Source organism: Mirounga angustirostris, unplaced genomic scaffold (genome assembly GCF_029215605.1).
Source record: "Mirounga angustirostris isolate CCGP_5_RB_7025 unplaced genomic scaffold, mMirAng1.0.hap1 SCAF_5, whole genome shotgun sequence".
Lineage (NCBI taxonomy): Eukaryota > Metazoa > Chordata > Mammalia > Carnivora > Phocidae > Mirounga > Mirounga angustirostris.
This window is the reverse complement of record NW_026991713.1, coordinates 89,100,815-89,111,859: the sequence shown is the minus strand read 5'-3', so window position 1 is coordinate 89,111,859 and position 11,045 is coordinate 89,100,815.

Sequence of the window (11,045 nt, the reverse complement as noted above, 5' to 3'; positions counted from 1 at the left end):
CAGGAACAACTGTGAATAAGGTGTCAGTCCCTGCCTCACTTCCTTTGCCTTTGTCATTGCCAGCTACTTCGGGTCACAGGGAGCCCCACCTACAAGCTTAAACTCAAATGAATTCTCAAACCAATCGTAGCATGAAGGAGAGACATAAGCAGATGCTGGAGCCATGATTGAAATGGAGTTTGTAAAGCCTTGGTTATACCCAAATGGCTTAGACAAAGTTTGCTTAAATGGAAGGATCAGCCAAAAAATGCTCCCCAGGCAAGCATTGACTCTCACCATAGATAATGAAAGACTCTGGTTCACTAGAAAAGAACAAGGACATCACACCATTTGAATGATGCAAGCAAAGTTTTGAGTCACTATTATTAAAGATAGTGAATGGAAATGGTCTCCCACTTGGCCCATTCCCGGGGTCTGGTCAATAACCTGGGGCCTTGAAAACTGATCCAGAAGATCTGGCAGGATCTTTGGTAGAAAGAGTGCTGGAGCCTGATAGTCATTACAGAAAAAGGATTTCTTATTCTTTTCTGATTGAAGATTACAGGATGCTTAACCGATTATACGGAGTATGGTGTATATTAGGGCATGGAAAAGAAGTAAATCTTTTTTGGCAGAAATCTATGACCTTAGTGTTAAAGAAATTACATGGGCTATGTCATAGTATAAAATTATCAGTATTGATTCTCATTAACTAAGGATGTTATTACTTGGACCACAAATCTTGACTCTGGAGTTTCCAGGTTGGTGAAGACGTGGAGGTGCTGGAGACTAGGACACCCAGAGAGGGTATGGAAACCCCACCCTCCTTTCTCACACACCTTGCCCTAAGCATCTCTTCCATCTGGCCATTCCTGCTTTTGTAATAAACCAGTGATTTCAAACACAAGACACACAGAGAGGATACCACACAAAGACAGAGGCAGAGATTGAAGTGATGCATTTATAGCCAAGGAATGCCAAGGATTGCTGGCAACACCAGAAGTGAAGATAAAGGCATGAAACAGATTCTTCTCTAGCAACTTCAGAGAGAGCACAGTCCTGCCAACACCTTGATCTTTGTATTTCTAGCATCCAGAACTGTGTGAGAATAGATTTCTGTTGTTTTCAGTCACCTAGTTTGTGGTACTTTGTTATGGCAGCCCAAAGAAATGAATACTGGTTCCTTTATGTGCTGCCACCCCCACTTGTAAACCAACCACATCATAACAAAATTTTCCTCTGACACAGCATTCCCTTTATGAGGAAAAGAAGCACAACAATGGTTTGGTTCTTGGAGAATTCATTGTAGTGGCCAGGTTGTCTCTTATGGAAGGATTCAATGCATTTACAGTTGTGATGGGTTACTGTGATAAGATTAAAGGAAGGTGATTGGAACATGTTCTTTTCTGTGAACATTATAGAAATAAGCATGAAAGCTTGCCATTTGCAATGACGTGGATGGAGCTAGAGTGTATTATACTAAGTGAAAAAAGTCAGTCAGAGAAAAACAAATATGATTTCACTCATATGTAGAATTTAAGAAACAAAACAGACGAACATAGCAGAAGGGGAAAAAAAAAAAGAGAGGGAGGCCAACCATAAGAGATTCTGAACTACAGAGAACACACTGAGGGTTGATGGACGGAGGTGGGTGGGGGATGGGTTAGATGGGTGATGGCTGTTCAGGAGGGCACTTGCTATGATGAGCACTGGGTGTTATATGTAAATGATGAATCACTAAATTATACTCCTGAAATGATATTACACTATATGTTAACTAATTCAAGTTTAAATAAAAGCTTAAAAAAAAACCATTAAAATGTGAACTATTTAACTATAATTTACTTTGAATTTTTAATAATAGAAAAAAATCTTTACTGTAATTTTGTCTCTGCTTTCATTTATGCTTTTAACCAACACTGTAGCTAAGATTTAAATTACCATTTCAGAATTAGTACATTGAAAATGACACTAGAAATGGGGGAACCAAGGTGGCTTCCTAGAAATTAAAATTTTTCTGTTTTGCAAATATTAGTTCTACAAGAAGGTTGTGAAAAAAAAAAAAGAAGCAAACATATGTAGTGGAAAATGCACCCATTGTGTTGTTATGTGTGAATTAGAATATTACAGCCTCTGTCATAACCTGTAATAAATCTGCTTTAACTTTTTTCAATCAAAAAGAAAGAAAGAAAGAAAGAAACATGAAAAGAAGGACCTTCAAAGTTTAATTTGTAATAGTGGATAGAAGATGAGAATACAATTGGTTTAATTGCTTTCCAGAGATAATTTGTAAGTCAGGATTTTAAAATATATTGCCTTTTCTGACAAAAGATACATCTCCATATTCTCAATTGTATTCTACTGGAATTGCAAAGTTTTGATGTAGGACCATGAGGACTTAGCTAGACAAATAAGTGATAAAACAGATAACCAAAAAAATACCCACTTAAAACTATAAAATAAAAATAAAAGGCAACATCAGGAAGTTGCTGGAATGAACAGTGTCAAAGCAGAATAGAAGCTGTATTTTATACAACATAATATAGGCATTTAATAAATGTGAATGTTTTCACTAAAACAAAGAAACCTTGACTCTTTCTCTCACAGCCTCCATCTAATCCATCAGCATATTTTGTCAGCTTTTCCTTCAAAACATTCTAAAACCTGACCACCGTGTATCACCTCTACTGTACCACGTGGTACAAGTTTCCATCATTTCTCCAGGGGATTATTGCAATATCCTCCTAATTTGTGTCCCTTTGTTAACCTCAGATGATCTTACTCTTTTGTTCAAAACTTTCCAGTTGATTTCCTACTCACTCTGAGTAATAGCCAAAGTCTTTACAATGTCCTCAAAGACCTACATGACCTCCCCCGTGCCCACCTCCATCTCTTCTCACTTCATCTCCTACCAACCTCCAACTCGATGACTACACTCAAACCTTGGTGACCTCCTTGCTCCTCTCTTCCCTGAAATGTTCTTCATGCAGGTATCCATATGGCTTACTCCTTTATTTCCTTCAGGACTTTGATAAAATGTGACTTTATCAATGACACTTCCTACAGCTCATTATTTTTCTCCACAGCTCTCATCACCATGTGCCACACCATGTATATTATTTGACTATGTATCTACTCTCTCTGTCCCCACTAAAATGTAAGCTCCATGAAAGCAGAATGGGGGTGCCTGACTGGTTCAGTCGGTAAAGCATGCAACTCTTGATCTCAGGGTCAATGAGCTCAAGACCCAGGTTGGGCATAGAGATTACTTAAAAAAAAAAAAAAAAGGCAGAAATATTTGTGTGTTTTTTTCACTGCTCTAGGCTGGTCTTTAAGACACTGCCTGGAACACAGTAGCACTGTAAATAAATATTTTTCATACACTATACTTCTACATTTTTCTTGACTCCTTCACTAGACTCCATGTAAAGGTTATGTCTTATTCATCTATCTCTGTGATTTACAGTGTTCTTTGGATGAATTAATATGAAAGGTTTTTAAAAGAACTGCACAGCTCTACTTATTTCGAAAAATCACTTTACATTCACACCAAATTGCAATTAATAGACACAGATGGTGTTATTTTTAAGTTTGTTTGTTCGAAAAGATGAGAAAAATAATTGAAAAGCAACCAATATTCATTTTGAATACTGACTTCTAATCTTTTTATTTTAAAATTCAAATTATGCTCTGCAATGCACAGGACTGAAGCAGACATTTTTAATTCTCTAGACACTGAAGCCATATTTCTTAGTTTGATGCAAAACTTAGGCTCCCTGTTCTCTTATTTTAATTCTCCTTTTTTCCATTTCTATATGCAGAGGATAAAGAGAAACATTCATCCTCATAGAGTGGCAGAAGAGATGAGGGCTGCTCTGTAAGAGGATTAAACACACAAAGAAGATAATTAACTTGCTGAGGCTCCACAGAAAATCATGGAATAGCAAGAACAGCATTCAGAGCTTCTGTTATCCTAGGAAATATTCTGTCCAATAGCTCCAGTTCATGTCACAGAGTTCATTTGTAGCCTGAAGTGTTAACATAAATTAAGAAAAATATTGAACCTTACACATAATGCAAAGAAAATAAACTGTTAATAATTTACCAAACCGGCTTGTTCTTAAATATAGGTTGACATCTACTTTGAGAACAAAATGCACTATATTTTTTGCTATGGTCTTTAAAATCATTCCCAACAGCAACAGAACTCCAAATAAGAAAATGTCACTGGGGAAAATGATGAGAATGCAGAGATCCAGATTTACTACTCTAAATACAAACCCTTATAATTGGATATATATTATGGGATACTTTCCCTGGGTGGGGATATTAAGAGTGATTTTAAATTTTCTTCTTTGAGCTTTTGGAATAAAAAATTTTATAAAGAACATACATTTTTTTAATCAGAAAAAATATGAAAGTTATAAAGTGCTTATATATTCTTCTCTAATATATAGTAATTCCCCTTAAACATAATGTTCAGGCCTTAAATTTAGACATTAAAAATACACCTCACGTTTTGGAAAGCAAAAGCCCCAGTCGATCTGAAAAACAGCTCCAAGTCTTCCAAATTTGACTTATTCCCTGTTTATTGTAAATTGGAAATGTAATGCCAGGCAGATAAGTCATCATCTAACTAACGTGAAACATAGAGAGGAATTATTTTTTAACAAGCAATTGGACTTGGAAAGAAAGGCATAGAGTAAGAAAGAGAAAACAACTGGAGAGGATTTGGGATTTCTTTGATGCCTGCAATATCCTATATGCAAACAGCAGTGAGAAATGGGCAATAATTAATTTTAAAAATCATGCCTGAAGTTCTGGTATCCTCTAAAAACTTAAAAATAAATATTATCAACATCCTTGAATATATTATTTCAGGAAAGACTTTAAATCATTCTGCCATAGATATGTGTCAGTAGGGCATTCTTCACAGAAATATCCTTTCTCCTACTACTGTCTCTGACTTTGGAAAGCTTGACCAAATTCTTTTTTATTTATTTATTTTTTTAAGTTTTTATTTATTTGAGAGAGAGAATGAGAGACAGAGAGCATGAGAGGGGGGAGGGTCAGAGAGAGAAGCAGACCCCCTGCTGAGCAGGGAGCCCAATGTGGGACTCGATCCCAGGACTCCAGGATCATGACCTGAGCAGAAGGCAGTCGCTTAACCAACTGAGCCACCCAGGCGCCCCAGCTTGACCAAATTCTTAGGTCTCTGCCAACATGGAGTTAGTTGGTAGTCTCCAAGCCCTGAATAACATTAGCTAGACTAAGTAATTCCTTTGGGTATCATCTTTAAGCCTAAAGGTCTAAATCAAGAATAAAAGCAAAAGGAAACTCAAGCATGGAAGGAATTTCTGCCATCTTCTAAGTAGTGAGATGGGGCTATTAGAAACAATTGTTTGTGATGATACCAGTGAGTGTGAGGTGTTTAATAGGAAATGGACTTAAATTTTAGATAATTAAAAACCACAATTTTCTTAGCATGTATTGCAATATCTCCTAAAAATAAATATGTTATAATTTGTTGAAAAATAAAAATAAAAATCTTTATGTGAAGCGTGCACAATCCCTACAAAGGCACTTCAAGGTTATAAATGGGCCAACACATGTGAAGAGACTGCCATCTAGTGGCTAAAGAAAAGATATTTTTGCGTAGGACGGGGGTAAAAACTTGTTTAAGCAAATGTTAATATTTCCCCATTATCCCATTAATCACTTTTACCTTTATTCAGGAGTCAAAGAGGTTCAGATAAATAGATGTATCTTGTGTTTTTAAATATATAAATGATTTTGCTAATTTTATTTTTTCTGTTTAACTGTGTAGGTCAATGTAAAAAATTTCTAAACTACAGAAAATTATAGAAAGTAAAATCTATAAGCCTGCCACCTAGAGACAACCATAGGTAACATTTTAATTAATTTTGTTCAAGCATGTATGTTCAGGCATGTATGTGGGAAGTGGGAAGTGGGGAGCATGTTAATCTTCCTTTAGATTCATCACCAGTGACACAAACACATTTAGATATATTTTTTGTTTTCCCTATTATAAACCTTTGGGTCAGCTAACTTATCTTAGCTCCACCCACCCTTTAATTATCTCCTGCGTAGTGGGGGACACCTGGACTCTGCAAACCACACAGTAGGCTCTTCCAGCAGGGGCAAGAAAGGAAATCTACAATACGAGAGGAAGAAGGGATTTGCTCTTTCCTGTTTGATTCTTGGGTGCTTTCTATCTGCTAGGGGTTCTACTAAAAATCACTCTGGCCACACTTGTTCACCCCTGCAGCAGTCACGCTTTTCTGTGGCAGCAGCTGAATCCAGTTCGCAATTTTTTAACACTTGCAGAACCAGCCTCATCGCCACCCCGCATAGACACCAGCACTAACTGGCTGGTCTCTGCTCCCCAGATGTCTAGGTTTCAACACCCCAGGGCCCCTTCTCTACGTTTCTAAGTTTTTCTCTTTGTTCCTTTAGGCCTATACCTGCTTCCACTAGACCTACCTTACAAAAGAGGCTTAAAAGAGTTCTTCAAGCTGAAATGAAAAGATGCTAATTAGTCACATAAAAACATACAACACCCTGGTAGAGGTGTGTTAGTACCTTAGTCAGGAATATGATGGAGTGTTTACCACTTAACCCTAGAATAAATGTTAAAGTATCAGAGTATTAAAAAAATAAGTATAGCTGCAATAATTTGTAAGCGATACATATTACAAAGGTGAGGTAAATTGACATTAAAAACATAGTTTTTGTATGCAATCGAAGTTAAATTGTTATCAGCTTAAAATAGACTGTTGTATTTATAAGATGTTTGATAGAAGCCTCATGGTAATGACAAAGGAAAAAGCTAGAGTAGATTCACCAAATATAAAGAGAAGGAAACCAAAGAATATCACATGGAAAATCACCAATTTCAAAAGAAAGCTGCAAGAGAGGAAGAACAGAACAATGGACTTACAGAACAGCTCCAAAAACAATAAGATGGCATCAGTAAGTCCTTACCTACACGTAGCCTCAAAGTAAAGCTATAAAAAATATGTTCCATGCAAGTAAAAACCAAAGAGGCAGGGGTAGCTAAACTTACATCAGACAAAATAGACTTCAAGCCAAAAATAATAATGAGAGACAAAGAAGGTCATTATATAATGATAAAGGGGTAAATTCATCAAGAGGATATAAAGTTATAAATATATATGCACTCAAGTCAGAGCACCTAAATACATTAAGCAAATACTAACAGATCTGTGGGTAGAAATGGAAAACAATGTAGTAATAGTAGGGGACTTCAGTGCCCCACTTTCAACAAATGATAGATCATCCAGACAGAAAATCAACAAAGAATCATTGGACTTGACCCATATTTTAAACCAAAGGGACTTAAAAGACATACAGAACATTTTATCCAACAGCAACAAAATAGTCTTCTCAGAGAACACATGGAACATTCTCTAGGAGAGATCACATGATGTCACAAAACAAGTCAGAGCAAATTAAAGAAGATTAAAACTGTGCCAAGTATCTTTTCCAACCACAACTGTATGAAACTGGAAATAAATAATAGAGGAGAAAAGCTAGAAAATTCAAATTTTTTAAAATTTAAATATTTTGTTTATTTGACAGAGAGACAGTGAGATGGAGAACACAAACAGGGGGAGTTGGAGAGGGAGAAGCAGGCTCTCCACCGAGCAGGGAGCCCAATGAGGGGCTCAATCCCAGGACCCTGGGATCAAGACCTGAGCCGAAGGCAGATGCTTAACGACTGAGCCACCCAGGCACCCCGAAAATTCACAAATTAAAAGATACTTTTGAATAATCAATGGTTCAAAGACAAAACCAAAAGGGAAATCAAAAAATATGTCAAAGAAAATGAAAATGGAAATAAAACATACCAAAATTTATGGGATGCAGCAAAAGCAGTTCTAAGAGGGAAGTTTACAGAAACATTAAGAAAAAAGAAAGATATAAGGGCACCTGGCTGGCTCAGTCAGTAGAGCATGACTCTTGATCTCAGGGTTGTTGAGTTCAAGCCCCATATTGGGTGTAGAGATTACTTAAAAATAAAAAGATCTTGGGGCACCTGGGTGGCTCAGTCAGTTAGGCTCTGACTCTTGATTTCAGCTCAGGTCATGATCTCAGGGTTGTGAGATCAAGCCCCTCATCAGGCTCCATGCTCAGCACAGAGTCTATGTGATATTCTCCCTCTCTCTCTCCCTCTGCTCCTCCCCCTGCTCGCATGCTCTCTCTAAATAAATAAATAAATAAATAAAATCTTTGAAAGAAAAAGGAAAAAGAAAGACATCAAGTAAAAAAAAAAAAACCTAACTTTGTACGTCAAGGAACTAAAAAAAAAAAAAAGAAAAAAGACAAAGTAAGTCCAAAGTTAGCAGAAGAAAGGAAATAACAAAGATCACAGGGGGGAAAAAAAAGGGAAAGAAAGAAAAAAGAAATAGAACTGAAAAGACCAATGACACTCACAACCGGTTTTTTTTTGAAAGACAAACAAAATTGACAAACCTTAAGTACATTAAGAAAAAAGAAACTCAAATAAATAAAATCAGAAATAAAAGAGGAGATACTGTAACATACCACAGAAATAAAAAAGATCATAAGAGACTTTGAACATTTATCCATTTATATGCCAACAAACTGGATAACCCAGAAGAAATAGATAAACTCCTAAAACATACTTACCAAGATGGAATCATGAAGAAATATAAAATTGCAACAGACCAATTAGGAGTAAGGAGATTGAATCAGTAAAAAATTCTCCCAACAAAAAGCCTACTTACCACATGGCTTCACTGGTGAGTTATACCAAATATTTAAGGAAGAATTAACACGAATCCCTTTCAAAATCATCTAAAAATTGGAGAGGAGACACTCACAAAGTCATTTTATGAGGCCAGCATTACCCTGATATGAAAGCCAGATAAGGACACTACAAGAAAACTAGACAAATATCCCTGATAAATATATATGCAAAATTCTTAACAAAATATTAGCAAATCAAATTCAATAGCACATTAAAAGGATCATACATTATGATCAAGTGGAATTATCCCTGGGATGGAAGGATAGTTCAACATATGCAAATCAATAACTGTGATATATCACATTAATAGAATGAAGGATAAAATCATATGATCATCTCAATAAAGGCAGGAAAAGCATTTAACAAAATACAGTATCCTTTCATGATAAAAATGTTCAATTTGGGTATAAAAGGAACCTACTTCTACATAACAAAGGCTTCATATGACAAGCCCACAGCTAACATCAAACCCAATGATGAAAGGTTGAAAGCTTTCCTCTACAATCAGAACAAAACTATGGTGTGCACTCCCACCATTCCTATTCAACATAGTACTGGAAGTCCTAGCCAGAGCAATCAGGTAAGAAGCAATAAAAGCCTAATGAATCATTGAACACTACATCAAAGACTAATGATGTAATATATGTTGGCTAATTGAATTTAAAGATTTTATTTATTTAATAGAGAGCTAGAGAGGACACAAGTAGGCAGAGTGGCAGCAGAGGGAAAGGGAGAAGCAGGCTCTCCAGCTGAGCAGGCAGCCTGCTGCAGGGCTGGATCCCAGGACCCTGGGATCATGACCTGAGCCAAAGGCAGATGCTTAACGACTGCGCCACCCAGGTGCCCCTGGCTAATTGAATTTATTTATTTATTTTTTAAATTTAATTTTATTATGTTATGTTAATCACCATACATCATTAGTTTTTGCTGTAGTGTGCCATGATTCATTATTTGCATATAACACCCAGTGCTCCATTCAATACGTGTCCTCTTTAATACCCATCACCAGGTTAACCCATTCCTCCACCCCCTCCCCTCTAGAAACCTCAGTTTGTTTCTCAGAGTCCATATTCTTTAATGGTTCGTCTCCCCCTCTGACTTCCCTCCTTCATTTTTCCCTTCCTACTATCTTCTCTCTCTCTTTTTTTTTTTTTTTAACATATAATGTATTATTTGTTTCAGAGGTACAGGTCTGTGATTCATCAGTCTTACACAATTCACAGTGCTCACCATTGGCTAATTGCATTTAAATAAATAAAATAAACTAAAATAGCACAGAGTTCCTATAAAAAAAATCAAAGTCATTCAAAACAGGAAAGAAGAAATAAAATCATTTTTGTTGGGGATGATATGATTTCATATATAGAAAATCCTAAAGACTCCACCAAAGAACTGATAGGACTAATTAATAAATTCAGTAGAGTTGCAAGATACAAAAACAACATACAGAAATCATTTGCATTTCTATACATTAACAATAAAACTTATGAAAAAGAAATAAAGAAAATAATCCCATTTACACTTACACCAAAAACAATAAAATACTTAGGAATTAAGTATTTATTTAACCAAGGAGGTAAAAGATCTATATACTAAAGACTTTGATTAAAGAAGTTGGAGAAGACACAAACCAGTGAAAAGATATTTCACAATCACAGATTGGAAAAATCAGTATGATTAAAATGTCCATACTACCCAAAGCCATCTATAGATTCAATGCAATCTCTATCAAATTTCCAATGGCATTTTTCACAGAAATAGAAAAAAAAAAATCCTAAAATTTGTATGTAATCACAGAAGACCCCAAGTAGAGGTAACAATCCTGAGAAATAAGAACAAAGCTCGAGGCATTGAACTTCCTGATTTCAAACTATACTACAAAGGTATAGTAATCGAAACAGTATGGTACTAGCATTAAAAACAGGCATATAGATCAATGGAACAAAATCAAGAGCCCAGAAATAAACCTTTGTATATAGAGTCAGCTAATACTTGATGAGGGAGCTGAGAATAGACAATGGGGAAAAGACAGACTACTCAATAAATGATGTTGGGAAAACTGAATAATCATATGCACAATAATGAAATTAATTTGAAATGGTTTAGGGACTTAAACATAAGAACTAAAGTGATAAAACTAGAAAAAAATAGGGGCACCTGGGTGGCTCAGTTAGTTAAGCGTCTGCCTTCAGCTCAGGCCATGATCCCAGAGTCCTGGGATGGAGCCCTGAATCCGTTTCCTTGCTCAGTG